The following is a 7547-nucleotide window of genomic DNA, read 5'->3' on the forward strand; positions in this document are numbered from 1 at the left end:
TGAAAAGCATTATACTTTACTGTTATTTGTTGGCATGTAATTTGCTTTTAGTCTTCCATGCTTTGCCTTTAACCAAGGTCCTAAATGAAATAAAATCTTAAGTAAATAGATTGAAGTGAGACATGATTAAAACAACACATGTTCTTTCAGCATAAAACCCGAGTACATTATGTTACAGCAGGTATTCACTAAAATTTCTTTACAGGCAGATGCTGTCTCAGCTGCTCAACACAGAAACACACTATCTGAAATCAGAGAAAGAATTCTAGTCTTATTTCAAATTCTGTGGGGCAGTGCTTCCCACTACAGCTTCTACCAACGGTGGTGAAAAGCCCAGAGCCAAAGTCTGGCCTGCCTGAGATTTTAGAAGCACAGGAAACTACCATTACCCACTCCATCCTCAGGTGAAAAATTACTCCTAACCGCTCACAATGCTAAGATAGCAAAAACGAAATGAACCACTTCTTTGGAGTGAAACATCTTTTCTCACGTTTCCTTGAATTCTACCTGTTCAAGGGAAGGATCTTGGATACTATACACATAACAGGTGAGCTATGTGTATAACATACAAAAGTTGTGGAACAAATAGTTAGCAGTGGAGACAGCATAGATAGACAGCAAAAGATCATCAACCCTGGAGTCCTAACATCTGGCAGAGACAACTGGAGTAGTTTTATTCTGAGAGTAAACAGAAGGTAACACTATTAAATCAGGAAGCTTTTGAACATCCCGCAGAAACTGACTATCCAGCAGACACCTAGTGGGAGAAGACCTGTTGAAGTAGCCATCTGGGGTTCCCAACTGAGAGATACTGAGGCACAACAGTGCACCCCTCAGGTGAGGCTTCCAAGTAAAAGAAATGATAAGCAGATAAATGACATCATCCAATCATGGACTCACAACCCACTGCGAATAGTGAGGCTGTAAGCTAGAGGTTCTGATGGAGAGAATCTTAGACAGAGGGTCCTCCCCATCCTCCTATGAATGAGCTTCAACCTTCTTCTTCCCACTGTAGGCATTTCCACAATACAGGATAAACACCAGCAACTTAATTTGAAAATAGTTAGTTTCTATTTTCTAGGAGGTGGCATTTTTATACCCGTAGATATTTGCTTTTTTATCTTTTCTCTGGCTACAGAATTAGGAAGTCAGTCTTTCCTCTGGATCACAGTTTTGAGGGAGCTGGAGATGGGCCTCCTCATTCCCAGAGTCTTTCAACAAACTTAAACAGGACATGACAACTGACCTTCTACTGGCTACTACACGCTGACTTCTCTGCTCTCCATACTCCCACTATCCGTGACCATCCTGTCTTCTGCTCCCTCTTCAGCAAGTTCTACTGTCATTACTTTTGACAGTGAGCAGTTTCCCAGCTGAGTGCAGAGAAAACACGATTAAGGTCCTGCTTTCCCAGAGACAGCAATCACACATAAACACCCTCCCGCGGTTGCTAAGGAATACAATCAAGCCAATGACAGAACTTAAACCACAGAGCACAGCAACTGTCAGAAGATGTATACCTGCATCATCTGTCTGTGCAGCACATAGCAGAAGCGAGTGCTCTGTATTCAGCAGCAAAGCCACGGCTGTCTCTTGGAATACTGCCATATTACCATCAAGTTATGGTCCTGATGCCTTGGAGAAATTTCTTTATTGTCTCCTGCATGATTTTCATGTAGAAACACACATTAAACTAATTTATTTAAAAACCAAGAGAAAATAATATAAGCAAATGGAACTTAAAAAATTAATGAGATCATGGGCATCGGAAGCCAGCATAAAATTTTGCTTATGTTCGGCTTTGGTCCAGGCATTAATAGTACCCCTGCTGTGGTAAGTGCTTTCTCTCCTACGGCTTCTGATAAGGAATGTGGTTTAGAGCATTGTGCATGTTAGCAAGAAATCTATACATTTTGAAATTTATGAAATCCCTATCCTCACCTCATCAGTAGATCTGGAATGAAAGCAACATTTTCTGTATCTCTGAAGCAAACCATGTTTCCCAACACACCTGCTCGAGACTATTGGACAAAACAAAACAACAGCTCGGCTGGGTTGTACCTCGGAGTAACAGTCAGCCCCTTTGTCTTTCTGTACATTGGATCTGTTGTGCAGTCCATACCCATTACACAAAGCTGTTACCTTTTGTCTTCTCTAACATACTAGAATTCAGCAGGAGATGATGGTTTGCTTATTTTTCATTCTATCTTTCCAATGAATATTCTCAAAAGAACATATCTAAAATATTTACAGTTGGAGTAAGGAATCAATTACTGAACAGTGTTGTCAACTCACGCTTTTATGGTGAAAAAAATTCCATATATGTAATGTCCATCTGAAACCTACTAAATGCATACGATATTATTCTTGGACTGTGCCTAGAAACTGAATTTCAATTTCATTTTAATCTTGATTCAGTGTACCTGAGAAAATGAATTTTAAATTTTATTCCATTTTAATTAGTTTCGACAATGTAATTAGTCAGATGTAGCTGGCAGCCACCATTTTATATCAGGGAGTTTTGGGATCTGGGCTTGTAACATAACCAGGCTGTGGTTTCTCCTTTCAAGGAGATCATTGTCTAGAGACACAGTGTTGCAAGCTGAGGGTGGTGGCACACAGCTGCAACCTCCCCACCCAGAAGCAGAGGCAGGGGAATACATGTCATAGAGGCCAGCCTGGGCTACATAGTTAGTAACAATGTTCTTATCAACTGTCTCATTTAACTCACACCAAAGAATTATTTTGCTCACACACAACATTCAGAGACATAACCTGCTTTTGTGATAAGGAAAAGGATAAAAGAAGAGATTAAATCTGGGCACGTGATCAGGAACAACAACATTTAGCAATCCTCAAAAACTGTGAGTTAGAATCCATAAACCAAACACCTTGACAAGTTCCTTTGACTTTATTTCTTCTGGTTTTGGTGTTTAAAAGAAAAGGTTAAATAGCTCCATCTAGAGATACTTGTGATAGATCTTAGAGATACACAGAGAAGAAATCCTCACAGGTCCCGAGACCTGGATAAAATTTCCTGTTGAATGTTACAAACAAGCCCATAAATATATCATGCTGGCATCCATAGAAAATCTACCGGAAACCACTCTAAGTCACTCATTAGGCAGAATAGGAATTTAAAACAATAAAATCTGAGTTTAGATAGTATAATCCTAATAAATGCCACAAACCTAAAAGTCAAGAGAAATGAACTAGCAATCTTCAGAAGTTAATAATTAATGACTTTAGCATTGGGTAGAGAAATGACCAGTAATAACAGGCTCAACTTGATATTAAATCCAAGCCCCTTGTAAGACAAGGTGATCAGTATCATGTTAGACACCATACATGTGTTGGGGATGAAATGATGTGTGAATACAAACATGACTTCTGTGCCCAGGAGGTCTATCGCCGTACGGAGCACAGAAGCAATCATTAAATATTTATAATGTTTTAAAGATCACCCCGAGAAACACATATACACACACAAACCCACAGTGTGATAAAAGATATCCATAATAAATTATTATAGGTAAATAAAAGGGAAGATTTAATAAGACATCTCTAAGAAATGATACTTGAGCAAGACAATAACAGCTGAGTGAACTGAAAAGACAAGGGAATGGTGCCGTCCTCTACAGGAGAAGAGTGTACGAAAAGGGGCCCACCTTCAGGAAAGTGAAGGTAATCACAGGTGATTGGCATGGAAAGTGGAAGACAGAGATGGGTTTACTCGCTAGATGGCTTCTATGCTAGAATATTATATAAAACACAGTATATGATTTCCATCATACACTAAAACGCATTTGCGCAAGAAGATAAACAAGAGGTATATGTGTGTACTGTGGTTTCAGTTTCTATTCTGGAACAGAGACACCTGAGGCAATCTGAAAAGACGATCTATTGAACTCTAAAGAGAGACATTTGTAGTCACGTGCTACATGTTAATGAGTAAAAACTGTAAAGACTTAGTTGCCTGGAAAAGGTCACTTTTTTGACAGCAAGATTACAAAAGGTGGCTCTCAAAAAATTCAGAATGAAATTTATTTTTCTATGAAATATTGATTTCTGAGACATGTAATTCATTCCAAAAAGTTAAATTATACAAACAAGAAGCATACATAAATACCATGAACACCAAATGGTAATCAACTATGTAAAGACTTTAATATCTTATGTAATAATGAAAATCACATATTAAAACCAGACACCATTTTTTCTCTTATTTTTTTGACAAGCTGCATAGATAAGTCGCTTCCATTACATAAATCAAGTTCATTGTTGGAATACATGAAAAATAAAATATTTATATGGCACGGGAATACTGTAGTTCATTATTCTAAGAAGAAAAAATTCAGAATGTATTCTGAATCTAAGTGCAAACTCCAATAAATATCCTAAAGTTCATGCATCAAGGTTAACCTCTGTATAGTTAATTCCACCAAAGAAATCCTCCTTATTCCCCAGAGAAAGGTGAGTACACTATCCACCCATTCTACATCCCCACCACGCAGGACAATCAGATGCAATAGGTGGTAAAGTTAAAGCAGGAACTTAGTTTATTACTGTGAGCATCAGCTTATGTAGGTTAAGTGACATCGTGTGATGTGGGGGTACCTCCAGCCAATGAGAGACAGCCAAGCCCTCCCTCTGGCTGGAGGGCCATTTACCTAGAATTTGCTGTCTCGTTCTCACTCAGTTCACTCAAACTGGAGCCAGGCTTTTCTCTGTCCTATAGGCCTTGAAGAACAGGCCCTGAGATAGATAATTTTGGCCCAACAATGTAAGATTTAAATGTTTATCTGCAATTATGTAATAACTTACCACTTAACCCTCTTTCACATTTGTGTATAGTGTTGAAAGATTCTGATTTTGAAATATGCTTTCTTCCTCATTGTAACAAATACGCGTAATAATGTAAAGAAATAAAGGTGTTCTCAAGAACCATGAGATCTATCCTGAAGCTACAGGAGTGGGATTTTTTTTTTGCCTGAATTCTTTTTAAGCAAATTCATTACTGAAACATGAAAAAACTGCTGAGTTTTAAGTGTTGGTTTTTGTGTATTTCTTTTGTTGCGTATTAAGGTCTTAGAATTTTGGGTAGAATATTTAGTCTTTTAAGTACAGGATGATATCACTGCAAGAAGGAAGAATGTGACATCAATGACTTTCATGTCTATGTCCTGGACTGGTTTATTTATTTATTTTATGCCTTTTTATTTCTTTACTCCTTGTAGATACTAATATTCTTAGAAACAGACCTTTGAATCCTTTCTCAAATATCTCAAGCATAGCAGTATCTTTGTGGTTGATAACTGTGTTACTATGACACTTTTCTTTTTCATGTTTTGTGTGTGTGTGTGTGTGTTTATTCCTTGCAGTTTGTGAATACATTGATTTAATACATCTCTTCCAGTTTTATTTGGGGAACGTCTTAGTGATCAGCCTATTCTTTAGATCTCAGTCCCAGTACCACTCAGAAAGGAGAGAAGGCACTATGGAAACACTACTGCCAAACAGAATATGGTAAAGGAATATATTTAAAAATCAGTTAAAATTAACCAATAGAGTACCCTTGACTATAGAACTGAAAATGCCAAAAATGATGTAGAGTGCTTTCTGAAGTTATAAAATAGGATAAATGTAGAATTAGGAGTGCATGGTGGGGGAGCAAGGAGAAACAAAAGTAAGCATATTGCCTGCTGCTATTCACCATATCGCCTGCTGCTATTCCTCATATAGCCTGCTGCTATTCCCCACAGTTGCCGCCCATAAGCAGAAGTTAAATCCTTATTGATGAAAACACCATCCACACTGGTAGGCCCAACAGGCCCCTAAGCTGGAGCTGACCTGAATGTCTCCAACCTGAAGACTAGCTTTCACAGTATTAAAAGGCACTGTGAAAATATCTAAAGGGGAGCAACCAACAGCCTACCCAGCTATGGTGCCTGTGAACCACAAAAATAATGAACATGGCATGATAACCCTAAGGGTGCAATATTGGCACACAGAATGGGAGTAACCAATGGCTCTCTAAGTGGACTTGAGACATGCTCGGCAAGAGGAAAATCATTCCTGGTACTAGAAAGCTAGACAGCTGCACAGTGCTAGTGAGGTTATGAATATTGGAGGGAAATCTGCAACCACTAATTTACTAAGCCAGTGTCATCCTTAACAATAATATAAATGTGTCTTTAAACCCACAGGTAAGTATAGTCTTTACTCCCCATCAAGAAAACTTCTCTTTGCAAAAGGCAGATACAATTACATAAAACCACACAAAAAAATATCAAAATGCAGAGTTATGGGCCTAGACCCAGTGGATACAATTACAAAAATCTCTCATACCTAAGACTTGGGGGATATTGCAGAAGAGACCCACAGAAAAATTTTAAGATCCAGAGAATCAGGGACTTTGATGTGAGGTTGTGTCAGAGACTATATCCATAAAGTCTCACCAACATAACTTTCTAAATATGAGCTGAACAAGGACACTACCAATAGACATGCTAAACTGGGTGGGAGGAAAGCACAAGAGGCCTCAATCTTACACAAAGAACTACAGACAAGCTAAGAACATTGAGAGTGGAAGAAATGGTCCTCTCTAAGGAAGCACACACCAATGGGTTATCTAATAACAAACTGACAGCCCTGGGGACATACGTGTGAGTAACATTATAAAGACTAAGCAGATTGCGATAATGTATTTATGATCTATATCTATGTGTGTGTACATATTTATATGCACAAACATAATATACATACTAATACATATGTATATGCATTTATAAACATTAATAAAAATAAGGCATAAATTTGAAAGCAAATAAGGTGAGAGATATGGGAGGGTTTGGGGGAAAGTAAGGGAAGTGAGAAATTATGTAATTATAATCTCAAAAACAAAAGAAAAAAGAATTTGAAATTAAGTCCTTAGGTAGAAGAAAATAATCCAAATGGATAACTAAAATTATACAGTAGGATAAAAGGACACTGAAAATTGAAAAACATATATGGATAACACAAAAAAGTAAAATGAATAGTGGGAAATGGAGAGAAAACAGGAAAAGGGTTGTAAAATGTTGATTACCAAATAATGAAAAAATATGTGAAGAACAGTACATAAATTAAGAACTAGAATCAAAAATAAAAAATAAATGCTTTTAAAGGATAAGATGCACTAAAAATAAACCAAAACACTACTAAATACATTTAAAAGTAAAAGGGCTATCAAAAGAGACAACGAAAGGGTGAGAAGTTGGGTGGCTTCTCCCCAGGTCTGCTAAGACTGGGGTTACTCAGAAACACGTGCAGTGATAAACTTTCTGTCTAGGCTTTTCTGGTCATCAGGACAGTATCCATCATGCAATGCACAAATGTCAGATGTCTAAGAGAGCTGTATTTAGTAGCTTCCCTTCTTTGTACACCAGGAACACTCAGTTTTACAACCCATGGGCGGGGAATAAGTTCCTGAGGTTCCATAGTTTGACCTACTAGGGTGGTTAGTGCTCTAGCCACAGGTGTCTCACTTTAAGACAGTCTTCTCATTC

Source organism: Alexandromys fortis, unplaced genomic scaffold (genome assembly GCF_014885135.2).
Source record: "Alexandromys fortis isolate MF-2015 unplaced genomic scaffold, M_Fortis_MF-2015_v1.1 scaffold_76, whole genome shotgun sequence".
Taxonomy (NCBI): domain Eukaryota; kingdom Metazoa; phylum Chordata; class Mammalia; order Rodentia; family Cricetidae; genus Alexandromys; species Alexandromys fortis.